The sequence below is a fragment of the Oenanthe melanoleuca genome, chromosome Z (assembly GCF_029582105.1).
Source record: "Oenanthe melanoleuca isolate GR-GAL-2019-014 chromosome Z, OMel1.0, whole genome shotgun sequence".
NCBI lineage: Eukaryota > Metazoa > Chordata > Aves > Passeriformes > Muscicapidae > Oenanthe > Oenanthe melanoleuca.
The window spans coordinates 73,541,786-73,568,910 of NC_079362.1; the positions used below are offsets into that span (position 1 = coordinate 73,541,786).

Consider the following 27,125-nt stretch of genomic DNA (forward strand, 5'->3'; position numbering starts at 1 on the left):
ACTTGATAAGAAACCAAAAACACTTGCAATGCACAGAAATATGAAGCTGCTATTAACTGCTTAGCTGCAACTGAATTAAATAGTAATTTGAGTACGTTTAAATATATAAATATGCACAGAAATTTTGCAACTGAGCCTGTAATCCATGTCTGGCAGTCACTGGAGACCAGGACTGACTCTCAGTTGGAAGTGGGCATCTAAATATGCTTGGATTATTTCATCACTACATTGGCTTGCTCATCCTAGGAATGAGAAAGGTGAGGAGATCTTTGAGCTTATTCCTCTTCCACATCCAAAGGGGCTCCAAGGAGAGGGACTGGGGACAAGGCATGCAGGGACAGGACACAGGCAATGGCTCCCAGTGCCAGAGGGCAGGGCTGGATGGGATATTGGGAAGGAATTGCTGGTGGGAGGGTGGGCAGGCCCTGGCACAGGGTGCCCAGAGCAGCTGTGGCTGCCCCTGCATCCCTGGCAGTGCCCAAGGCCAGGCTGGATGGGAACTGGAGCAGCCTGGGACAGTGGAAGGTGTCCCTGCCCATGGCAGGAGGTGGAATGAGTGTCCTGGTTTGAAGGACAGGTGTTTGCCAATAAAGGCAGAAGCTTCTCTTTGAAATGGAGAATGTAAACCCCCTCCTCCAAATTATTATAATTTTGAAATTAAGGGGCTCTCAGGCAAAGAGATGGGAGTTAGGAATAACAGTTCTTTACTAGGAAAATTAAAATAGAAATGCAGTATTACAAAGAACAATCCCAAACCCTGCCAGAGTCAGAATCCAAGCTGACACCCGTCAGTCAGTCAGGGTGTTGGCACAGTCCCATTCAATGGTGGCTGCATCCTCCTGCAGTGGCAGGTGTGGTTCAGCTGGAGCAGTGCTCCTGGAGAAGGTGCAGTTTCCTCTGAAGCTCCAGGGATGATGTGGAAAGGTCTGGCTTTCCTCTGGAATCCAGTGGAAAGAAGGTACCTTGGTGTTCCAAATCTCAGTTTTTATCTGGGTAGGAAAGGCTTGGCTGCTCCCCTGGCTGGAGCATCTCCCAGTGGGATGATGGAATTTTATCAGTCATGCCCTGGGACTCACTGGCCATTAACAGGAGATATCTCCTGGAGGGAGGATGGGCTGTGGGAAGATAAAGATGATTGCCCCAGCTGGTTTAAAGATGGCCCATTAGCAGATAATATGTGCCAGGAGATAAGGAATCACTGCCCCAGCCAGCTTCAACAGATGGGGATAGAATACACATTTCTGGCCACATCCTGTATTGCAAACCAAGACAAGGGGATGAGCTTTAAGGTCCCTTTCCAACCTTAACCATTCTGTGACTCCATGATTCTATGGTTTCCTGACTTATTCAGACAACACTTCCTGAAAGCAGAGATGTTCTTGCTGCTGAACATCCCAGTAAGTCTGAGTTGTTGACATGTAAGAAACTTGTTTGCTCCTCATGGCCTAATTAAAGAATGGACTAATTAAGAATGAGACACTCATGACTTTTGGGTGGATGGTTTCAGTTTGCTTAAGGATTGGTGAAGTTGATTTCATGTCCAGGTTCTGCTGGCTTTGAGAATTCAAGTCCATTCTTACTGGGTTGTTAGAAGTCTCAATTACTCTGTTATTTCAACTGCCTGAGGAAATTGTTCAGAAGTTATTTCCTAGTTCAAGATTATCTTTCTTCTAAAAGAACCCTAAATATTAATGTTCAAGGAATCTGAATAGACAAATGCCAAAGATGGCTGTCTAAGGAGGTTTTTGGAGGAGCCACTGGGAAGATGTGAGGTGGAGATAAAAGATGGCTTTATTTTTGTAGGTAAGAAAAGACAAAAACATAAATATCATATTAAATGTTCCTTGATGAACAGTGGAGATGCATCCTGGACAATTAAGGGTAATTACTGTACAATTTTTAGCCTGGTTTCTTCAGGAAATGAGGCTTGAATGATCCTTGTGCCTGTCAGTCCCATTTAATAACTGCTGGATCCATGCATCAACCTCACATCTGACATAGCAGTGATGCTGAGCTATAAAGTCCTCACAGCATCCTTGGTAAGAATCAGCTGTGCGATGGAAAACACTGGATTAACTTTCCCCCAAAAAAAAGTGAAAAAATAAATCAACAAATTAAATATTCAGAGCTAAAATATATTTTAAAAATAAAGGTAAAATCAGAAATACTTGAAACTCAACACAGCAAAGAGGCCTTTGCTCATTCAAGAGGATTTTGTGGATTCTCTGGTGTCTAGGAAGGCATACATTCAGTATTATGCATCACTTAACACAGTGGGCAGGAGAGAAAAAAATTCAGTTTGAATTCATGGGTTTTGATGCTCATATTATCCCCCATTCATCTTAAGCTCTGTGATGTTTTCATAAGGATGTTACATCATACATTACCTGTGACTGGCATAGAAGCAGAGTGTCGTGTCTCAGCCACATTTCCATTTAATTCCATCTTGCTTCCATATATTAACACAAGCCATGAAAGAAAGAAAGTCAGGCCTGACAGTTTATTTATTTTACGTATATTTCCCTGTCAAAAAAAAAAAAAAAAAAAAAAAAGGATCTTTTATCATCCTCTGGTAATAGGAAGGGAACCAATGCTTTGATTTAATGACAGGATCCAGCACCTTCTATTGGCAGCAGTTTCCTAACTTGAGTTCTGATACTGCCCCAGCTGTTAAATGTTACACACACTAAATGGAGTCATTAAGGAGCACAAGTTGGTGGGTAAAACCAACACCATGGAAAGATACTTAGCTGATTAATGTCTTTGGCACCTGATTTTTGAGGTCTCCATTAACTAAAATGAATTTCCTCTCCTACAGGAATGTATGTGTTACATATTCCATCTCCCCTAGAACAGATATAGTCAGTTTTCTTCACATGGGAGTGTGAAGCATCATTTTTCACTTTTTGGAGAGCTCTGTGCATGCAAATTCCTTCATGGCATTTCCCAAACACTCTTGAAAGGTTCCAGGCCAAGGAAAAAAAAAAAAATTTCAGTAAATTTGTCTTCTGGAACTTGTTCTGAGCTGGAATAGCACTACACTGAGCAAATGCAGAGTCTTATTTTTTTTAAGAAAAACAATCCCCTTTCTCTCTTTTTACTCATATATATCATTAATATCTCTCATTCTCTGCTCACATACACAGACATACCCACACACGTGTATGTGCTTGAATTCTTCATGAGTTAATACAGAATTTCTTGAACATACAAGATGCTTCAGGCAATTCATGTTTAATTCTGCAATACCTTGCAAATAACTTGAGTCTCAAGGGTTGAAGTTCTTCAGACTTCTTTCCTGCTTTCTACTACACAAAAAATAGTACTTGCAATCTTCAAGATAATGTTGGCTAAAGTGACCTGGCATTGGATAAAGGTGTTTGGTGGCATACCAAAACTTTTTCTAAAAGAAAAAAACTCCTGATGCTTTTAAGGGTGACACTAAAAGTTACAGCAATGATGACCCTGAGCAGTTTAGTCACCAGATTTCTGCTCTCCTCAGTCCTTATATCCAGCCAGCCAAAAATCCTGCCTGTTCACATCAGACCCATTGCTGTTGAACTGCTGAAAATTCATGCAATGTGACTCCAAACTAAGTGCAAAACACTTCACTGTGTGATAATTTCTGTGTCTGTAGGGATAGATTCTGTTGACAATTCACAATATTGCCTTATTTATGTCAAGCTGCAGACAAGTAGTGTCAGAGTTGGTCTGGGCACAGCAGGGACTCTGAGCTGGGGTATCTCCAGCATCATCTAAAATCCCCACTTGGAGAGCTGCTGCACCAATTAGTCAAGTATTTTGTCATAAAGAGTAAGAAATCAGTCAACCAGCTTGTCCTAAGCCATCTCAAACTAGTCCCAGGTCCCACCTGCTCAAAGACAAGCTGGAAGGCCAGGCAGGGAATTGATAAATTGGTAAAGCACATTTGGTGTTCTCAGAGGAACATCCCTGATTCCCTGTTGCACCCCAGTTATGACATATATATGTCTCATAGTTCCATGGGTTTAATTTACCACAGTGTTTCTGTTGTTTCCTGGTGGTCCCCAAAAAGATGCAGGCTAGAGCTGAAAGTACCAAAAAAGATGTTTGGAAAGCCATGTGCTCTTAAAGCCAAAGAAACTTTGAGGAAGGTGGATGGAAGGATGCAGCATTGTGAAAGCTCTGCATGAAGTGTTCTATCTTACACTACTGCCTGAAGCCACTGATCTGTTATCTGCTGCTTTTCTAGAAGGAAGATATATGGTTACTTTTTTTTTTTTTTTTTTTTTTTTTTTTTTTAAATCTTCTCTTAATTTACTGAATTTATAGACTTCATGGGGAGGAAGGTGGTGGCACATGTCCTCCTGCACCCAAGAGATGGAGAGGAGCTGTAAAGGAAGGCCAGAATCTCAAGAGGCTTCTCAAAGATGTTTGTATGAAAAAACGTATGCACTCCCTGCTGTTCTCTGAGGACTGTGAGAACAACACAATAAAATTCACTCTGAGTGCAAGAGCTATTCCAAAGGCAGTAAATAAGCATCTTCCACAGCACACACATTTTAAACAGCAGTTCCAAAGGAAAAACACACCTCCACTTCAGTGCTCTCTCAGCTGTTTATTTCCTTTGACTACTGAAGTGAATGACCTCACTTGAAGAGAGGAGACAGTTGTGTTTCTGTTTTTCTCAGTAGCCTCTCTAGTTAGTGGACATGGAAACAGAATGGCAAATGGGAAGAAATGTGCTTGTTGTAGCTTTCTTTGAGGTGCTTGCAGGGATTTCATGAGCTGCTCTAATTGATAGCTCTTCTGCAGCTTAATGATGGTTTTCAGAGAGAGGAGATGCAGGCAGAGGGAAGCTACCCCTCAAATTAGCACCCACACAACCAGTGCCTGTGATAGCACAGGTGCCAAGCTCTCCTCCCCTGGGGCTCTCTGCTGTAAGCTGCCCATCCTTCCCCAGAGTCAAACACAATTCTGCACCCCTGAACACACAACTGTTAAAATAGTCAAGAGAAGAATTCTGCTGGAAGCTGAGAAGTTAAAACCCTGCTGGTGCCAGGCTCCCAGCCTTGCAGCTGGGGTAGAAACAAGAAGAATTCAGCAAAAGGAGGGTAGGGGTTTTAAACCTCAATAGGTCTTTGGTTAAAAACTGTCATTAAGCTCTTTGTTTTAGGACAAGGAATCATCTATCTGTGCATGTGTGTTGTGATGGTACTGTGGGAGGCTAAATCCAGAGGTAAAAGAGACTTTTTCTGAACAAGGATATGTTGGATGGGGCTAGGAGAAACATGGATTTGTGGAAGGTATTCCTGTTTTGTGGAAGGGGGGATGAAACTGGATGGTTCAATGACTTTCAGAAAACCAAAATGAAATGAAACTTTTCCACAAAACTGCAGACAGGAGAGGGAATTTAGCTCATTGCCATGTTCTAGCAAAGCTATTCAATCACTGTATACATTTCATTTGTACCAATGTCTTATATGCAAATAACATTCGTGTTGACAGTTTAGATGGAAAAGAAAGGGGATTTTTTTTTTTAATTTTGAAAAAAAAAATTTCCTTGGAGAAGATTAAAAAAGTTTTTGAAAATTATTTGTGGGAGACATCATCACATCCTGAATACACTGACACCATTTTACCTAATATTTTCAGCTGAAAAATGACCAAAGGAAACACCAGAATGGTCCCACATGGCTGGCTCCAAGTACACTGTTTTTCTGTTACAGTGGAAAGCTCTGAGCCCTTAGGGCTCATATTTCAGCAGAGGATTTGGTGATGAAAGTGAAATTGCAGGGGAAGGTGAGTCAGGGTGGAACTGGTGACAGTCAGAGATGCAGTAACTTTATTTTCTTCATTTTGTCTACTACCTAGCTGAGATGCTTATGTTAAGGAGTGTGACACACCTTTAAACACAGGCCAGCCAGAAAGCTTGCATGGAAAATAACAAGATAGGTAAATAAAACTCTGGCATGGTAAGAACAGAACAAATTGTATAATGCAGGCTTCTCTTCTTCAAATAGTGTCATTCCTATAGGAAAAAAGGAAAAAAGAAAAAAGAAAAATAAAAAAAAATGACCAATGGGAGATACATGAAATGAGTTCCTTGCAGGAAGAGTGATTTTGAGATGATTCCTGCTTGTTGGACTAGTGTTGATGGCAAGCAGGAGCATGTATTTAATGTCTCCTTACCCTGCTGACTGATCCCAGAAAAACATTTGTTTCATATGGAATAAAGGAGTCTGGCTCACAGGAGGCAGGGGAGAGCCAGTTTGGTACATTTCCTCCAGTTCTGAGCTTCACTCTGCCTGTTGGTACTCTAGAAATTTGAAAAGCCTGTGACCTCTTCTGCTCCCTGGAATCTTGTCCCCAAGGTCTCTCACTGACACCACATTTGGACAGGAAAGGTGTGGGAAAGAATCACAGAATCATTTAGATCATCCAGTCCACTAAACCATGTCCCCAAGTGCCACATCCACCTCCTTTGAACATTTCCAGGGATGGTGACTCCAACCTGCCCAGTACCCTGGGCAGCCTTTCCCAGGGCTTGACAAGAAAATTCTCCTAATACTCTAAACTTTTCCTGTCATAACTGAGGCCATTTCCACTGTTTGTGTCACTTGTTACCTGGCAGAATAGACCCATCCCCACCTGTCAGGCAGTCATAGAGAGCAAGAAGGTCTCCCCTCCTAGACCCTTCACTATCCTCTCAACACCTTTCATGCAGTGACAGCCCAAACATCTGTCTGTGTGTCTTTTGCTTCTTTTCTCTGCCATCAGCTGGTTCCAACATATGGAACATCCCAGGACCAGGTTTCTAACCTCAGTCAGTGGGATCCATCTGGCTTGGCTTCCTCTCCTTCATCTTTATCTGCACTGCAGACCTGACTGTGCTGGGTTTGGAGATCAAGGTCGTGACAGTCCAGGAGTTCAGAGCAGCAGATATGCACAAGTCCTGAAGTATTGATAACCTGCTCTGAAAACTGTCCCCGAGGTCTCCTGCTCTGTGGAGGGCAAAATCTTGAACTTGTCATGGCTTGGCACCCTTGGCTCTTTGCTAGAATGGACCAGAGAGGAGACAGAGTGAGTTTTACAGGCTGGCCTGCCTGCAAGAACTGAGGACTGAACTCCTGCTGATGACAGTGTGGCACCTGGAGTTCCTGTGATTCACTGAAAAGCATCAAAGACATCAGGAAGGATTTTAGTTCCTGTGATTCACTGGAAAGCATCAAAGACATCAGGAAGGATTTTAGTCTTCTTTTCACATAGACAAGTCCTAAAGACATGATGTTTGGGAAGTGTTCTAAGGAATCCCAGGCAAGCCTCAGCTCAGGCAAAATGATTCCCTCTCTTTCTACTCCAGCAGACATTTAGAAATTTCTCCATGTCTCATTTTCAATGTGTAGATGCCGTGACTGCCTTGGCAGTGTTTCACTCCCAAGCTCTGCAATAGCAGCATGCAGCAGTTTTCAAAATGGGACTAAAAAACATTTTCCTTTTCAGTGGTTAGGAGGGATGGTAGCAAGGTCTTGTTAATATCTTTTTTCACAGTCCTAGCAGCATCAGATGCTGTAATGAGTCTGCTTTTTGTGCCACATGCTGGAAGAGTGACTATCACAGCTCATGAGGATGATGTGTTCAATGGAAGCTTTTCCAGGAAGTGTGGAACTATGAACACAGCTCTCTGAAATTTATTCTTTCTTCTCTGACCCTCCATCCCAGTATTTATGACCTAGATCTTCACTGGTGTGTAATAAACAATGAATATTTTTGTGTATAAAACTTACAGTTGAGACAAAGGGTCTGATTATTTTGTTCACTGTAGCAGAAGAGGTTTACAGCTTGAATTTAAGTTTGTTATATGTCTGCACTCTGCAGTCAGTTAACTCACCTGATGTAAGTTAAATTTGTGTGTAGTCTTGGAGAGAAGAAGGGAATAAAGACAGGTTGATTTTCAGAGGTGACAGGTCCTCTTTGACTGGCAATAAATTTTAAGGTATATCTAAAAGTACACCAGCTGAATGTCAAATTTGCAAACTTCCAAGTTATCCCATTGTGCTAATCCACCCCATACTTGTAGCCACCTTCAAAGGACATTGGCCTTTCCTTTATTCTTTATTTTCATCTTCTAAACAAGCTGCTGTTTGACTTCATTTCCTTTCTGTCTCTATTTTGAATTTCCGTTTCTAAGAACACCAGACCTTTCTGCTAACAAATCTTTTAATATGTGTCTTCATACCCTGAAATGGAGGAGGTTTTCAAGCACAGTCCTGCCAGAAGAATTCTCTCTCAGAGAAGCCCCTTCTTTCAGCAGTGTCTAAATGTGTAATTATAGGATCAGATATGCATGACAACCACCTGATTTTTCTTCTCAGCCAACAGTTTGTCACTGGAGATGTGGTATAGCTCACCATGTCTGCATGCCTAATAGAAATGTCACTCACAGTAACTCCTTTGTGGAAATGACAAACTATTGGCCATACCTCTGCTAAGTCAGTAGATACTCAAAGCTGACAGAAAATCATAAGGCAAGCTTTAGCCTTTTTTCCTAGTTCCTTCTTTGCAAATGTGCAAATAGTCAAAACCTGAACATTACCAAGCTGTTATGTAGGCTGGTACCTCTCCTTGAGACTGTATTTGTTTAAATTATAGCCATGCCTGCTTAAGGTTGTACTTCATCACCAATTTCCTCATGTGGTAATGAGAAAATTGCCATCATTATGGAACAGAAAGATGTAATCTTAAAAACCAGATCTTGTTGGGGGGAGGGAAGTTATGGACTTTAAATGAACAGTATGTTCTGTTGCTCCATGTTTCTTTCTCTAAAGAACAATTCCTTGTGTTGAAGAGACTCAGTTTGGTTTCATACCTGATCAACTAATCTCATCAGAACTTCATTGTACATTTCCTTGTTTTCTATCCTGTCTACTTCCCTTGTCACTGGTGTGATCTTTTCCAGATGATAATCCTTTTATCACATTCTGATACTGCTGTGCCCATTTACATCTTTGTAAAATTAAATCACAGCAAATAATCAAGTGCAAGACAACTTTAATGCAGTGCAAGCTCCTGGGAGGGTCAGTAGTAGATAACAGCTCAAGGTATCAGACATCTTAGAAATAGCAAATAAATCTACTAAACCACCATTTCATATTTAATCTCACATTCCCACCTAACTACTGATGAGTTTTATATTGGCAGGCTCTAGGGTCTTCTATTTCCGTAGGATTTGAAATGCATTACAGAAGATTCTTGTTTCCAGCATCTGTGTTTCACCCTCATTGAAGGATTTCTGCTCTCTCTCTCTCCTTCAGGACTGTTAATTCTGCTACATAATTACAGCCCAGGAGTGGCTTAAAGATCATGCTATTTGGTTTGTGCCTACAGTCACCAACTCAGCTTTCCCCTCCAAAGAGCATCCCCTTCACCTGTAACATCTCCCTTGTTTGTCTCTCTTCTCCCTTCCCATTCTTCATGGCTCCAGCCTCACCTCCTCTCTCTGGGAAAATTATCTTATCCCCCTCAGTAGTAAAAATGAAAATCCAGTTGGCTTATACTTCCTGGTACTGCTCAAGGCTAAGGAGGTTCACTTTTATTCCCAAGCTTTCCTCCTGATGTTTGGTTTCTTGCTTTTATGTGTTTTCCCTGACTGCTCAAGTAAACTTGTACCCCTTGTAATGCTTGCTCCTTATGTGCACTGTGGTGTGAAAGAGCAAAAGAAATAATATCCTGTAAAAGTTAATGTCCTTGTAATTCTCTTTTGTTTGTGTTTTGCATTTCTGCAGTTCTGTTTGCATTTATGTGAAGCTTTTGGCTCTTTATCTTTGGGAATGTTAATTGAAGGTTTATATATTTTTTTTTATAAAAAAAGATAAAGAGAAAAAAAAGGAAATAGAAGTTATCTCACATTTAAGTAGCGAGAAGATAAAGTAAGGAAATACAGAAAGAGTTTTGTTTCAGCTTTCCCATCTTTTGAAGAACTTGGAAGTGTGTCTTGTGTTTGTCTCCAGAAACAGCTATTAGATCATCAAGTGCTCCTGTCTAGCTGATTACTGTGTAGCCTTAACAAACTGGGAAATTGAAATAGGAATTCAGAGAAGGTCTTGCCATAATGATACTTCTGAGTTCTCAAAAATAATTTAAGTGCAGCTGGAATGGTTTAAGAGATCACAAAGTATGGCACTGTGCTCACATCTCATGCGTGTTCTTCATCCTGTTGTGAAAGGTTTTTGCTATACACAAGGGACTGGAAGAAAGACATGTCCCTCAATATCAAATTATTATCCTCTCAACAGCCATGAAAAGCTTCCCTAACTGCTACTGACCCAGATCTGGAATCCTCCATCTCTTGTTTGCCTGCAATTTGTGCTAATCTCAAAGAATATGAGGAAATGTACTGAACTTTTCCAGGTCAGCCAGTCGTTTTGGGTTTTATTTTGTTTTGGAGAGGGGTGGTAGGAGGTTAAGACCTTTTTCTCATGCTAGGAAAGCAAGGTACATGAGCTCTTATCTCCTATCAGACATATAACCCCTCACAAACTATTATTGATTGCACAAACTTTGTAAAATTTTAACCTCTCTGAAATTAGTTTCCTCCTTTCTCACAGTAAAGAGGGGGTTTAGCATTGCTTGTTGTAGAATTCCAGCAGCAATTGGGTGGATCAAGAAATAGGAAACAAGGGCTGGATTCCCAGCTGGTCTGAGTCAATCCAGGCTTGTGGAGTGCAGGGGGACTGTGCTCTGGTCTGAAGGGGCTGAAACTCTGCTCTGGCTGTAGAGGGGCACCATGGAAAACAGCTATCAGTGAACTTCTGGGCACAGAACTTTCTCCCAAAGGAAGAACAACCTCTGGCCTGCTGGCCTCCAGTCCATTATCTGATTGTTCAAGTGGAGCAAGACATTAACATGAGCATTGCACAATAAGCATGTAGGATAAGCATTTGAAAGCCACAGTTGATGCGATGGGTTTTGTACTCAATTGCAAAACTTTATTTTGTATCTGTAACAAATGAAAAAAGGGGTCATATCTGCCATCTTCTTTCAATGGGCTGACCAGGAAACAGGCATCTCCTGCAGGCATTTGGCTGTGTCTCCATATATAAACACAAAGGAGGCTTTGTGAGCCTTTCCCAAAGTCTCTCCAGCGGGCTGGGAGGTAAGATGCATCCATCCAGTAATTCCATCTTTATTTCATAGATGTTTGAAGAAAACCTCAACTTATTCTTTTCTTTTCTGCAGGAAACATGGGAATAACTGTTAAGGGCTTGTCTTTATTTATAACTTTTAAAATAAATTTATAAATGTCTTATTCACGACAAACAACCTTGAGAGAAACTGATCTAAATCTAGGAGCTTTAACTTTTACTTTATTAGGCTAATTGTTTTTATTATCTTTATGTTCTTTATCGATTCAGGAACATTTTGGATTGTCACACAATTTCATAATGGAAAGAATTACTCTATAACCTCTCAATAAGGTTTATGTCTACAAAACTTAGAAAATCTCAGAGAAAAAACCCCAAAATTTCACTTATGCATGGAGATAATGTAGTTCCAAATGTAAAATTTTGAGAGGAGGTTTTTTTGGCTTTTGTTTCTTCACATCAAAGAGAACGAGTGTGTCAGACAGTCTTACACATGAATTTGTAACTTGGTGCTCCTGTATGCCAATGGTGTAATTGTTGGTGCATGCTTTGAGAGTTGATTTTAAAGGTCTTAAAGAGTCGGTTTTAATAATTCATATTGATTCAGTAGGGGATGAGGATTCTTGACATGTTAAATTATTAGCATTTACATTATGAACATGTTAATTACTGTATTTTTAATGCTGTTAGCTTTTATAAACTAAGAGTATTCTTAAAGGGACATGAGTAGATTTGCAGCACGTTGGAAATCAGTGTTATATGAACCAGGATTAGAGATGTTTCTCTTTTTCTTTTCACTCCTCACTCTCCCATTTTATGTTTCAGTAAGAATCTTCTAGTCATTTGTCTTTTGCACACTTTTGAACACTGAGGTAACATCAAATAAATAAAGAGGGAAAGAGGGAAAGAGAGAAAGAGGGAAAGAGAGAAAGAGGGAAAGAGAGAAAGAGGGAAAGAAAGAAGAAAGAGGGAAAGAGGGAAAGAGAGAAAGAGGGAAAGAGGGAAAGAAAGAAGAAAGAGAGAAAGAGGGAAAGAGGGAACGCGAGAGAGAAAGAGAGAGGGAAAGAAAGAAAGAGAGAAAGAGAGAGGGAAAGAAAGAAAGTGAAAGAAAGAGAGGAAGAGAGAAAGAGAGGGAGGGAGGGAGGGAGGGAGGGAGGGAAAGAAAGAAAAAAAGAAAGAAAGAAAGAAAGAAAGAAAGAAAGAAAGAAAGAAAGAAAGAAAGAAAGAAAGAAAGAAAGAAAGAAAGAAAGAAAGAAAGAAAGAAGAAGAAGGAAGGAAGGAAGGAAGGAAGGAAGGAAGGAAGGAAGAAAGAAAGAAAGAAAGAAAGAAAGAAAGAAAGAAAGAAAGAAAGAAAGAAAGAAAGAAAGAAAGAAAGAAAGAAAGAAAGAAAGAAAGAAAGAAAGAAAGAAAGAAAGAAAGAAAGAAAGAAAGAAAAAGAAAGAAAGGAAACATCAGCATTGATCTGTGATATTAAGTCATGAGTGGTGGTGTAGATTCCCTTACCTCCCTTCTCTGCTGTTATGGCCACAGTGGTGATGCTTTTGGGTTATTTTCAGTTAAAAGTGTCTGATTAACAATGATGGCCAATGAACAAGCAGTGTAAAACAATTTACAGATATGCTTCCCATCTTTCCTTTGACAAAAAAATAGCCTGGCTTTACTCAGTCAGAGGTTTCTGTGCAGTAAAGCAAAAGGGAATTTACCTATGAGCAATGCAGCTTTGATATAACATTGTGTCACAGGTCAGAGAACCAGCCTTTTCCTTCATCTCTGGGACATTTCAGCCCCACACGGACATTTTATTGGCACACACTGTCTTGAAAAACCCTTGTGGGACCAGCAGAGGTTGAAAACTTGCAGGGTGTATTGAGTAAAATAAAGCTGTGGCAAAGATAAGGCAATCAGTAAATCGAAGTCTACTGATAGTGGTCAGGGACAGAAATGATGTAGCAGGATCTATCTGTCGGTACAGGAGATGGAGATAAGGGACAACATCAGATGGATGTCAGGAAAACCTCTCAGATCAGGCTGGGGCATCTCACCCCCACCCTGACAATGCCTGGCTCTTAAAGCTGCATTCCCAGAGTGTCCTTAGAGGCAAGAAGCTCCAGAGGAAGACAGGAAGCTTTAGATAAGGTACTGATCTGAATTTGGGGCTGGAAATTAGGATAGGATAGGATAGGATAGGATAGGATAGGATAGGATAGGATAGGATAGGATAGGATAGGATAGGATAGGATAGGATAGGATAGGATAGGATAGGATAGGATAGGATAGGATAGGATAGGATAGGATAGGATAGGATAGGATAGGATAGGATAGGATAGGATAGGATAGGATAGGATAGGATAGGATAGGATAGGATAGGATAGGATAGGATAGGATAGGATAGGATAGGATAGGATAGGATAGGATCTGACTGCCTGACCAGCTTAGGGGTACTGAAAATTAAAACAAATCATTAGGGGCAAAGAAAGCTATTAAGGGCAACACAATTAAATTATATTCAGATGCATGATTTTGGCCGCTGGTAACACACTGGGATTTCTGAATTGTCCCCATGGAAAGGCAGGGGAGGGTCTGTGCTTGGAGGCTGGAGAGGAAAGGGTGTACTCTGAAGGCAGAAATGAATCTGAGCTTTTTTTTGTGCTTACTCCTCTTCAACCTGTGTCAGCTTTTGAAGATCATTAGTGCAGGTACAGATTCCACTTGGGAAGCCTGCAGTGACCTTTCTATAAGTCCACATACTTTTTAGAGGGGGGTTAACACAGGAAGAGCAACCTCAGTTCTCGTTGTTCTCCTTCCAATTGCTCCAGCACAGCACCTGACAAGGTATCTTAAATTGGGGTGGAGGTACATAAGTGAGCCATTAATTAAAACTGGAGCATTAGGGCAGCGAGGGAGAGGCAGAGGGGAGCAGCTTGGGAGTTTCAAATTTAAGGGGAGATTTTTCAGGTGGGCGTTGCACACAATCTTGGGGCTACATTTTCTAAAGGCATGGCTGCACTGAGTCTGGAGCTTTCATCCCTGTCTGTTGGAGTTTGAAAGCATGAATCTCTGAGATGTACTTCTGCATTTTCTTTCTCCTGGCCAGTCTTGCTGTATCATTCAATTTTTAATCTGTAGGAGGGCTGAAAAGAGGAGGGGCTGCAAAGCCCAGGAAAGCAGAATTTCTAATTTCTTCGATCTACAAAGTGATGGAAAATTTGCCAAAAAAAATGTTGTGGTATAATTTCTCAAGCTTTCAGAAGTCTACTGAGTAACCCAGTAATTTCTAAAATACTGCAAAGCAGTTCAGATGATAAGCAGCTTTGGCAAAAATCAGGTTTGGTTCTGCCTTGCTCTCTGCAAGCACAACTGTAAGGGCTGCTTTATAAATATTTTACTTAGCTCTTTTTTTTTTTTTAAACTGTCAACCATTCTTATTAGTACAGAAAGCATTTTTGTCTGAGTTTTATCTGGGGTTCTGGTTCATAATAAAATCAGATATTGTGTTATCACCTGAATCCAGGTCAATATGACAAGCACCAGGTGCCTTAAATGCTGCCTACATGTAAAACCCTTTTCATGGGGAATATTTATCCTGCTTCTGAGACTCAGGGAGCTCCAAAACTTTTACAAATATTGCCTGGTTCAGTAAAAAAATCTTAATAACCAACTTTCTCTTCTAGCTAGTTCATCCTCAATTGAGGGCTTGTTAAGTCAGATTTTGTAAATTCCAGCTCAGAAAATCTGTATAAACCAAGACACACTTTGGGTAGAAACCTCACCTAAAGAGGTTTCAGGTTGCTCAGGCCAGTTTGATATGAGGTGATTAATATTTTTCCTGGTGGGTTTTTATTTCTCCAAGTATTTTTTTTAAGCCAACACCTTTATCCTTCTTGTCATTTTATGAATGTTCTATAGAACATTTCTCACACATCTCAAGAAGCTTATGAGTCAGTATTTTTAAACTTAAAATTAGGTTCCTGAAAAGATGTCCATGAATATAAATTCTGTCACAGTTTGGAAAAGTGTTAAATATCCTGTAAGTGTCACCAAACTGGAGTTTTGAAATTTAATTAGCTCATAATATATAGCTACTTTCCATAAGCAGATTCTCTGAAAATATATAGAAGAAGAATGAAAATTCAGGAATCAGTAACAATGAAACTTTAAGTTGCCTAAATCGTCTACATATCGTTGCTGGTTTTGTTTTTAATGATTGTGTATTTCTTCCTTCTCACTAAGACTAAATCCTACATGAGGGCTCTGACAAGCAATAAATGTGAATTTGTATCCCTTTTCCCAATTTTTTCATAATAGAAATGCACTCCTTCTATAAATGTTTTTCACATTTTGAATATTAAAAAAAAAATACTATGACTAAAAGTTTTCAAAACAGGCACACAAATTCTTAACATATACCCCAGTGATGAAGTTTAAAGGAGGAACTTTGACCTCAGGTGTGTTTATTTTCTTTTCAAATATAAGCAATCACTTTGAGTTTTGCTTTTGGTTTTGAAAAATTCTGGCTGCTTCTACAGCCAGATTCAGGAAATATCTGTGCCACAAACAACAGTTAATAAACATGTGCTTACTCAAGGTAGGGTTTTAAATCACCCCCAAATGAATAGAAACACATTATTGAAACCTGTACTAAACATTGCTCCTGGGAAATATTCTGACCAGGAGCAGATTCAAATTCACACTAAACTCATACACATCTTTATATACACATCTTTTACACATGCATTATATGTGAAATCATAATTCCATTTTCCTAAGCTCTTGGACATACGGGATGCAGACCAATATTTTTTACATTTACATATGAAATAATGTGAAATGAGTAAACTTAAATTCACCACAGCCTTTAAATGAGAAGGAAAACTAAACTTAATCAATCTGCTCTTTCATTCAGGTCCAAGAAACTCCTCCTGGAGTTTTTTCCTGTTTTGGATTTCTTATCATTGCCATCAACCAGAGACTGAATCTCTGCACTAGTCCATCCCTGAAGTGAGATTCACTGGTAAGTGTGACAACAAAGAAAATGTACTGATTAGGTAAATGTGGCAGAGCTGCTGTAGATGATCTGGGTTTTTGCAGAGTCAAGGTGATGGATTTGAATCTAAGTCTGGGTTGGGTTGGATATATTTTAAATGCTGTCCTAAGTATCAAGTAAATTCTGTCCCACAAAAAGCAGGTGGGAAATTCTTCCCTAAGAGGTTTTCTTTGTTCTCACTTACAAGTTCTATTAATCTTGTTTTGTTTAGTTTGTTAATTTTTTTTCTAATGGCAATGGTTGATCTGGCTCCTCAGTAGTTTTTTTGCTTTCTTTTTTTTTCTAAACAAGGATAAATTTTCTCTGTAAGGGACAAGAAGTCATGGGACCCCTTAAAATGAAGTAGCAGCACTTACCCCAAGAAAACTCACTCTCACAGAAAACACAAAGAAATATTTGATAGAAAATTATGAACCTTTCCTTTGAGTGCAATGTAACTAGTGTCTAGTGTACAGGTCCCCTTTCCACAAGAAGAGACATCTGAAAGGTAGGTATAATTTTCCAAAGAGTGGATTTGTTCCAATCCTTCTGGAATAAATGCAGTGATACCAACTGATTTGTAGAGAATCATTTGGCTTTCAAATCCCACAAAACACTTACAGAAAAGAAAACTTCAAGGGCAAATATTTTCAGATATGTTTGCTTTTAAGTTTTTTTTAAAATCATTTGTATGGTTTATTACTTAGCAGTAGCAAGAACTTTTGACACTCATTTTATTTTTTTGTGGTGGGGGCAGAGGGTAAGGGGTAGGGGGTTTGTGAGCCCTTTTGTTTAATAATGTAATTTGGAACCATGGTGTTTTTTTCCTCAGATCATTACCTTTACAGCTAATCCTTTGCTGGTTACAAATGTTAGGTACATTTACTTGTGCAAGTAGGCTCTGGGTTCAGGATGGGGTCAGCAGACCTTATCTGTGCTGATCAATGTGGGGTTTTGCCTATGAATGGGACTGTGGGAACAAAACCCCAGGTACAGACCTGTGGGGTGCAGCTGTGGCAGCTCTGGGTAACTCTGCAAAGATGGGACCTGCTGGCTCCTCTTTGTGTGTGCTTGCACAACTGAAACACCACGGATCATACTTGCAAAGCCTTTTATTTTTCTCCCCATCCCGGAAAGCCATATCTCTCTTTATCTTCTGCATCAATCTCTCCCTACACCGAGACAGTAAAGTTAGGACACAGGATGGCTTTGTCTGCAGGAGCACATTCAGACTAGTCCTCCAGACTAATTTTCTGCTTGGGTTACTTTCCTAATTATAATTTGTGTTCTCATCATGGCGTGGAAGAGTACATTTTAAATGAGCTTGCAATACACAGCGTAGACTACCAGCTTTATAGCACTGTCCATAACCTAGAATACCAGCTTTAAGTTTCTTATAATGCAAATTATGCCATAATAATGACAAGTTTTCAACCCTGTGATCTGTATTTTTTTCCCCAGCTACTTGTAAACTGAAGGCTCAAGTTTCATTTTCCCACTCCATATGTAGGAGCATTGGGGCAGGATGTTGATCTAACTCCTTACAAACAGAGCTGTGTATGTTATGGATCATGTTCCAAAACACTGTTAAATATGTGGAAAGGGGAAAAAAAATACATTAATTATGCTTTCCTTAGCCCTCTTATGCTTGCTAATAGGTTTTAAATGGACTGTTTGGGGTTTTTTACTGATAACCACAAAAAAGTGTTTATTTCTCTGATTAATACCGAAACCATTTTCTGGGAATGGAGAACTAATTTGTTATTGAGTGATAGAAATAAGATGCCCAATTCTGTCAAGATTAGAAGAATTTAAAGGCAAAACCTACTCTTTGGGAGCCGTCTCATGCACAAATTTTCAGGGCAGTCTTATTCTGTTGAGTCCATTGAGACACTTTAAAAGATCAGAACCATGCACAAAAGCATGTGTACAGGGAAAAAAAAAAAAAGTTTTATGTATTGTTTACAAATTAATTTGGACATGTTTGTTTGCACACCTTACCTAGCCTGATTTACCTTATTGGAGCCTCTACCTACAGATACTTCATTAAGCCAGGATTTTAAAGTAAAATTTTCCATACTGCCTTGGAGGGTGGTCACAAGAAAGCCAGATTGTTTTCTACCCTAGGGAATCATATCCTGCTGTTGTCATACAGCAGGATAAATGGCAGGACCCACACTGGGTGGGATACTTGTGATGTGGCAGAGAGAAGGAGCTCAGCTTCCATTTCTCCCTGGTCCCACTTTGCAATCTGTTGAGATGGGATTGCATGTCTGGATCTGGTTAGTCCCTGAATGCTGGTTTAGATCTCACCCTTTGTAGCCTTGTAGGAAAAAATCTCAATGCTGCCCTGGTGGGTAATAGTTATAGATCATTTGTGGCAAGGCTAATTCACTGTGAAAGTGTATGGCAGCACAAACACTCGTTGTCCCAGTGCAGCTATACTCATTTGAGGGTTTTTGCATGAATGTTTTCCATTCCAATATGGATGTTTTGGGTTGTGTTGTGAAAAACCTGAATGTTTTGGACCTTTGTATGCCCCAAGCACAGCTATCTCCCCTACAGATGTGAGAGGGATGTTCCCCACATTGCAGAAGGCCCAGGAGAAAGTGGAACATCTTCCCAGCGTGCCCACTTTGGGTGTGGCAGGAGAACAGCCAGCACTGGGGATCCACTGCTCCTCAAGGGAAAACAGATTTATTCTTTCATCTCTCAGTAGTCACAGGACCCTTCTCCTCATCCAGGCTGCCAAAAAACCACCCAGCTGATGCTAGAAATTAACTTGCCCGAGGAAGAGCAGGGCAGGACAGGGGGATGCAATGGTCCCCAGGAAAGTGCAGCTCAGCGCTTCCATCATCTCCCCACACTTGAGCAGCTGAGCTGCGGAAATCACTTTGGCGTAAATCTCTCAGCAGCTTTTTTGTCTGAAATAAATGGTGCATAAAGGAAATGCAAAATTGTTTGGTGGACAGGATTATCTGTGTGTTTACCGCTCTCAGCACTTTTCTTTTGTCTTTTGAGCGTGTAGCTGCCGTTGGTGTGAATAGCTGAGCACGAAGCGAAACTGCTGAACACAAGCAGGGTGTGAGAGAGCCCTCCCTTTAAACTGTGACAGCTCTGACTCGTGATTGCAGGAAATGTCAAGTTAGAGGAATTACTAGTAGTACAAAGTAATTATTTTTCATTTCCAAGGTTGTCTGTTCAGCGTTAACCCAAATGTAAACTTTCTATAATTCTGCATCATTATCAAACCCCCTGCCCACCCTCCCCCCTCAGATTTAATTTACTTATTATTTATTTATTGCTTTTTCATTTATTTATTTATTACTTTCATTTCCAGTTGCTATTTTACATGTGCACCCTCACACATATATACACACATCTGTGGCAGCTCGTGGTGGGTTTTTTTCATGGTTTTCCATCCCTTCAGCTCTGTTTGAGTATGTATTATTCTGTTGCCATAACATACTGATGATATACAATATTTGTATAAAGATTCAAATCAATGTTTATCACATCAGAGCACTATCATTCAAAAAGGAAGCACAAATCAATAATTCATTAAGCAAGAGAGAAATGAATGATTTGAATTTGTTGTTGTTCTCCCTTCTAATACTTTCAAAAGGAATTGCATTGTTTAAATGAAGTTTGATCACTTTTGGACTAAATGAGACTGATTTAATGCATCTGATAGTAGTCAGCATAGTATTCATCATGGGACAAATAGTAGAAATGCGCAATTATCATATATATTATTCAACTTGCTGAAATTTCTTATTCATTAAAAATATTTCATTCTATTAGAAAATACTGGGTTTTGGGGTGTTATATGGGGTTTCAAGTTGAATGAAATAGCTTTTTTAAATATAGATAATATTATTCATTTCAAGTTGGAACCCTTCATGTTCAAAAAAACTTGTCTCATGAAAAATGAATAGAGCTACCTTGAAATAGAAAATTTTGCTCTTTAAAAAAGGGTATATTAAACCTAGTTAATGTTAAGAAGTGTAACACTTCTGGAAAATTTAGAAAAGTTTTCCTTGAGGTTTTAATTTTTGACTGAAACAACCAGAAGAATAAAAATTGTTAATCAGCAAATTTTTTTTTACTGATTATCAGCTCTTAATTTCCTTCTTGTGTTTGGAAGAATAAGCTCCACCATTCTCTCTGGTACCATGTGTACTGCAGGAAGGTCCCAATTTGCTTTCTCTGAACCTGTCCAAATCCAAGAGAAATCCATGTGATCTTCCCCATTGGAAGATGGGCTAAATGGATGTGCCCCTGGATTTCAGATGCACTCTTATCCCTCCTAATTTCCTAATCCACCAGCAATAAAGTGGTCATTGCTGATGACACAGGGAATTCCTTGTGGTTTTAAAACACAATGACAGAGTATCCACCAGGAACCACAGAGCATTAGCAGTTGCTTTCACTGGGGATGAGTGTCCTCTATTGATTGGTTTTCATTGCCTGAGCTCAATTACGCTTTTATTTATGATGACATAGTTTATGATTGCATATTTATCTGCTGTGTGTTAAGATGAGCTTAGAATCAAATTACCATATTTACCAAAATGGTAAATTGGATTCTGGATTCTTGTAGAAGATATTTTATTCCCAGATATATATAACAAAATTCAATAGAGAAGGAAAAAAATAAATACCCACACCGGCCTTGAAATTTTGCAATCTCTTCTCTTTGATGTCCCCATCACTGAGAAGCTGCTCTCCTCTCTGCTCATCTTCTGATCCATTCTGATGGCCCCATAAGGAACTTTCAAAATTTTACCTTCCCTGTAAAATTGTACCTTCAAATGTGCATTTACCATAGGGGCTGAAATCAGCACAGCTCACTGTGAGGCGTTTGCTTGACAGGTCAGATGCGATCTAGACTGGGTCCGTGAAGTGATTACACAAATGCAGAGACAAAAAAAAACCAACAAAGATTGTTAAAGTGGTGAAGCACTGTGCCAACAGGTCTCTGAGTGAAGTCACCCAGATTTTGGTGGGGAGGGATGACTTTCAGCTTCCCCTCTTGTTTTAGCAGTTATGCTCTTCCCCTTGGGAGAAAAAGCCCAACCAACCAACCAACCAACCAACCAACCAACCAACCAACCAACCAACCAAAAAACAAATACAAAAACAAACAAAAAACACTAAAAAAACAAAAATACAAACAAGCAAAAACCACTACCAACAACAAACAAAACACACAAAACAAAACACAGAACAAAAGTAAACCAAAAACAAGCAAACAAAAATTTCAAACGAACAAACAAAAACCCCACATTCTTACCTATGTTTTCTCATAAATAGAAGTGGACTTATTTTGTGGCAATCTGTTCTGTTGTTGTGCATTTAGGATAATCATGGGTAGCTCATCTTACCAGTGCAACACAAGACAGTGTCACTCCTTGCACTGGCAGACCCTTTACAGGACTAGAGATAATTTCAAAGCAACTTCTCTATAAATTAAGCTGCTGTTAATAACTAAGACTGGAGGAAAAAAAACCCAAACTTTAAATTTTCTGATTCATATCTTCAATCAATCATGGTGCAGTTGTGTTTTAGCTTGGTTGCTCAGTAGAATTTCCTCCATTGGGTTGATTGAGGCAGCACCATTGTATTTTTTTATTGACTTTTAAGATAGTTTTCACAACATTTAAGGTGCACAAGTTACCAGAAAAGTAGTGTAGTAACATTTCAAGATAGAAGGAGGCCATAAAGATACATAGAAGAAATAATTTACAATAACAGGAAATTATAAATTAGGATAACTCACTTGCTTCTATACCTAGTTAGTCCCTCTGTCCATGTTTTCTGAATATGTCAGTAAAACATGAAGTGTTTACATGCCATAAAAAGTTAATGGATGATAGAGTTAGCAAATAGCTTAGTATTATTAATAAGATTATTTTAGATGTGATTAGGCTGAAATTCAGATGCAATTATGTATACAGGATTTCTGAGCTCTAAAGACATTAGTTATTTGGAGAAATGTTTTTGGATTATATCAAGCAAAGACAATTAAAAAAAAAAGACACTGACTTTTAAATACATGTAAGGAACACAAACACAAATATGATATTGGCAAAACACATTCCCTGAAAGCTCTCTGTACATGAGCTATTTTAGACATGTCACTTGTGTTCAGTGGAGCCTGTGTGGCCTCTCTTTATGAAAAAAGTAGTTATGTGGAAAACTTCAAAGCACATACATGCCAAGATTTTTTTTTTTTCCTTTTGCTGTCCATGTAGCTATATGCACTCACTGATTGTTACTTGCTACTGTGCCTTTTTGTTGAATGAATTCCATTGAAACTGAATATTTTAGGAGTCTCCAATCGTGCTTTGGAGAGGATGTAGTTATATTTCACATGTTCATGCTCTTCTAAGTGATGAGTCCTTAAAGAAGAAGCTCCTGAAAATTATTACCAATCATTTCACAATGCTCCCCATGTAATCTTTTGACATCTGTGTTTACCCAATAATAAAATAGGACAACTATGTTACAGGATTTCTCAGAGTTTAGCTGTCCAAGAATGTAACACTTTGTTAGTGTTTCAATTTTTTCTCAGTTGTTTTTTTCTGGAGCAAAATGGTTTCTTTCTTTTTATCAAATAAGGGGCTTTTATGATATTGTCTCATTTCACAGATTTTACAATAAGAAAACTAAGATTTGGTGGGGTTTTTTTTCCCATTGTATCCTTCTAGTCTCACTAGCAGTACTAATCACATTGACCAAGTTTTCCTCATACATTGGAGAAAAAAACAGGCAAATCACAGAACAACCCTTCACTATACCCTGAATAAATTCATTTGTCTTCTTGAACTAGTAACTCTGTTTCCACTCTGTGGTAGAAAAGATGGATGTTTTCAAAGACAAATGATACCATCCTAAATCAAGCTTCTTACATTGGTTTAGTGGACTTCTACAGCACACCCTGTTCACCAGCCACAAAGAGAACCTAGGGTGACCAGCTGGTGTCAAGGTGAGGTGGATTCCACCCTGAGAGCAGCACTCTCCTGACCACGGTGAAATTCCCTGTATCACACAGCCTTTAGGAGTTCCCCAAGGAATTTCTGCTGGGAATGTCCCCAGGTGTGTCAGTCTCACCAAGCAAGGGTAGAGTCTGGCCAGTAAGGCCACTTGAGAGGATGCTTTAATTTATAAAGAGCCTTGCTGTGGATGCAGAATTTCCATTTCATTTAGATGATCCAGCCAGAAAGAAGCAATAATACTGAAAGAAAGGTTGCAGTTTCCTGTTAAATCCTGTAGAACTTCCCCAAAAAACAGCAGCAAAGGTGTTTATCACAAGGTGTTTTGCCAATTAAGGTTTGCTGTGCTGTCTTTACACATGGGGCTTGCTGCAGTTGTTGAAACCACTGAACTTTTGCTCAGGCATCAGCCCACATCTTATTATGATCAAAAATCCTTGTCATTAATCCCATTACATTTTTCTCAGTCATGGGATAAATTCATCAATGGATGATCTCACCCTGCTTAATCTCATTAGTTTAGATTATTCCTTTTCTAGATATCCTTATCGTAATCTTATTATCACAACCCTTGGGAGGTTTGGCCCCAAAAGTGCTGTCATGTGTGTTGGGTTTGTTGGTTGTTAGTTTGTTTTTTTGTTTTTCAAATTAATATTTCACAATTTGATAAGAAAGTTAACATTTAACCCTCAATTGCCTCCAGTGAGACAAAGAAAAGCTTTGGAAATGACTCAACAGATGACTGCATATTATGGATCTCAATTGCCTCCACTTGGTAGGACTCTGATTTTTTTTAAAGATTTGCTTCTGTGCACTGCCATTTTTCACAAGTATCTAGACAGAGACATCATTTGCAGTCAGCTAAGTGCTGACTGTATCCCTGACTGTATCACTTTGTTTTGATAGAACCTGCTCAATCATACTGAGCAGTACCTTTCCTCAAAATTTCAACTCTGAAAATATTATATGAACTGCCAGCTAATATTGAATAAGTGTGAACTCCATCAATGACTTCTTTAGGAAGAAAACCCCACAGTGTTCCCTGTATGTAATTTTTTTTTCCTGCAGGTGTTCTAAAATTCAGTAAGGTTTTATAACATGAGAATCCTTTCTTTCTTTGCAAGGTAGGTAAAGGAGGAAAAGCTACTGATATTGCACATCCTTTATAAACGAAGCTAGCAGTCATACTTGTTGGAGCACAGGGCTCCATGTGAAGCCTAGGTCTGAGTTCATGTTTACCTTAACAGGTTCAAAATAGACCTTGTGGCTCCTACAGGGAGCTCAGCAGACACCAGATTATGCTGCATTAAACTTAACACCTTTTTATTTTTGGTGGAAATTCTGAAGCTGATGTAAAAATTATTCAAGTTTTTTTTTTTTTTTTTCTTTTTTTTTTTTTTTTTTTTGGGTCTGAAAGAGACATCAAGTGACTGCAGAGCTCTCAAATCTGCTATGTCAGATGCCAGCTTTGGGAAGGAGGTAGATCTGTGTTCATCTCTTTCAAAGGCTGTTTATGCACTTTATCTAATGATTCTTTCATGTAAATGATCTCCCTCTGAGTTAGATTAGAGTCCTTGGAATAATAAAATGAGGTTAGGCACATATTAGTATGTGGATATACTCCTCTGCTCCTCTGAGGTCTCGTAACATTATTCATGAGTATATGAATGACCACAGTCTGTTCTGAGTCTGTTCTCAGGTCCCTTGTGCTCCCCAAAAGAAGCTTTCCTGAATATTTATATGTCATTCATGATTCAAAATGGGTCTTAATTCTTTAGCCATCAAGTTACTAATTGCATTTAAACTCGACCAGTCTGGGGACAGTATCCTATGATTCAGGTAAAACATGACACATAATGTAAATTTTGTAGTGAGCAGGTGACATTCATGGATACCTCATACTTCAGAAACTGTTGGTCAAAGCTGCTTAGTGAATGTATATAAATGAATCAATTTTCAAAAATCAATACTGGGTTGCAAACAATTTCTAGGAATAAAAGTACCTACTCCAAGGATTGATGACCACCATTCAGACCACTCTGAGGGGGAGGTTACTCTTGGAGTTAAAAACCCATTTGAACAAACATACAAATCATTAATGAGCTCAGTTAGGCCTAGCAATTTAAATAAGCTGACCACAGGCAACTTGTACCTCTGTAGGAAATAAACACAATATGTTTTATTCTTTAGTGCACTTGCACAGACCATTTGCCATGTGCTTCCAGAACTCCTGTGGATTTGTGGTCAGAGGAATACCACTACAGAATCATTGCACCAAGTGTGGCCTAATAGTGCTCGTGGTTTAGTAGATTTTGCCTTCACTGCTATCAACCCAATCAATTAATCTATCAACTATAGGCATAAACCTTTGTTTTATATGCTTCCATGACTTATATTTCTGCTTTTATTTTCTCTGACTCTTTTCTCGATCTTATTTTCTCAGTCATAATCAATAGTTCTTCAGTAGAAGTCCACAGCTTCTTATGGAATGGTGTCACTAGTGTTCTTCTGAGTCTATCCATCCATCCATCCATCCATCCATCCATCCATCCATCCATCCATCCATCCATCATCCATCATATGCCACCTCTAATAAGAACCTCTTACTTTTCCACAGCTCTTCCCTTTTTCTTCTGTGACGTTCAGCAGTTTCCAGAAAACCACTGTGGTGTCTGTGCACTACTCTAAATCCTAATCCAATACAATGAGGTGATCTGATGTGGTCCACGTGCCCTTGCTGACCAGCCAGTGAGTTTCCAGTGCTGCACAATGACTTTACAACAGAAAGACATTGGTCAAAGCAGAATGAAGTGTCAGCACTCCAACAAAATATCAAACCCTTATCCAGCTACAGCTGAGTCCAAGAACCTTGTCCAAGAATTAAGAGTTAGCCACACATATGAAATCTCACTTGCGTGCATGAATACAGGTCAACCACCACTGTATATGAAATAGAGATTTTGACAAAAGTTGTGCACCAATAATTGACATTCTGGCATGAAAATTCTTCTTTCCTTCCAATGGGTAACTGAGTTTCCAACAATTGTGTTGCAGGCAAGGGGATTTCTCTAATTTGCTGTGCTCAAGGGTTGCTGGCACTTCTGTAGTCCTGAGAAATGCTCTTGGATAAGAACAATATTTGAGTCCCAAGGAGAAGATAGTCTGAAAGGGGGTATCTCTCCACAAGGCAATTCATGCACCCTTTTGCCTGAGAATGGAAGCTGAGATGGAGGGAACAAAGATGTAGACAATTGTCACTCAGAGTATCTGTTTCGGAATCAAATGTCCAAAATTTAGTAAATATCCCTTTTCCCTTTGATGTTTGTCTTCTGCTAATGATAGCTTGGGGGATTTATGGTAAATAGAAGAGTTCTTTTCTTATTGGAACTTCTATAATTGCAACAAGGCCTCATTCTCTCCTTACCCAGAATCTCAAACCAGTTTTGAAATGTATCCAGAAAAAAGTAGAGCTGCTGCTCCACTGGTTTGCCAGAAGTTAGGAACATATCATGTCATTGTGAAATCAGCTGCCTCCCTGTCATACTGCATGACTGTAAAGAAAATACCTTATTTTTGAGAACCTCATGTGAGTTTGTTCCAGGAACAAACCTGGACCCCTCTTCGTGGTTTGAAAGTGTAATAAAATAAAATAAAATAAACACTGTAGTCCTAAGAGACACCCATCTGACAACAAATGGGCAGCATCAGTATGTTTTTAAAATTTAATATAATCCCTATATTAACATATACTTAGCATTATTTAGCATAATTTTCAAATTAACATATAGGGATTTAACAATCCTCCAAACAGCTGACCTGTCCAGGTGGAAGTGGGAAAAAAAAAAAAAGATGGAAAATTGGGTGGTCAGTCGTTAATTAGTTATATTAATTGCACTTCCATTAAACCAAACCAGATCAGTCAGTATTTAGGCTGAAGTAGAGTGGTGTTCAATCAATGCACTCTCTGACCCCTGTGGCAGT

The 27,125-nt window shown here is 39.3% G+C and overlaps 1 protein-coding gene across 1 annotated transcript in view; it reads left to right on the forward strand.

Moving 5' to 3' along the window:
- Nucleotides 1-11,101: 11,101 nt before the first annotated feature.
- LOC130265357 (urea transporter 2-like) overlaps nt 11,102-27,125 on the forward strand; it is a 302,492-nt gene continuing 286,468 nt past the window's right edge. Inside the window, exons 1-2 of the mRNA XM_056514401.1 lie at nt 11,102-11,134; nt 16,027-16,134. The gene's annotated coding sequence lies outside the window, so the exon portion shown is untranslated. The remainder of the gene's footprint in view (nt 11,135-16,026; nt 16,135-27,125) is intronic.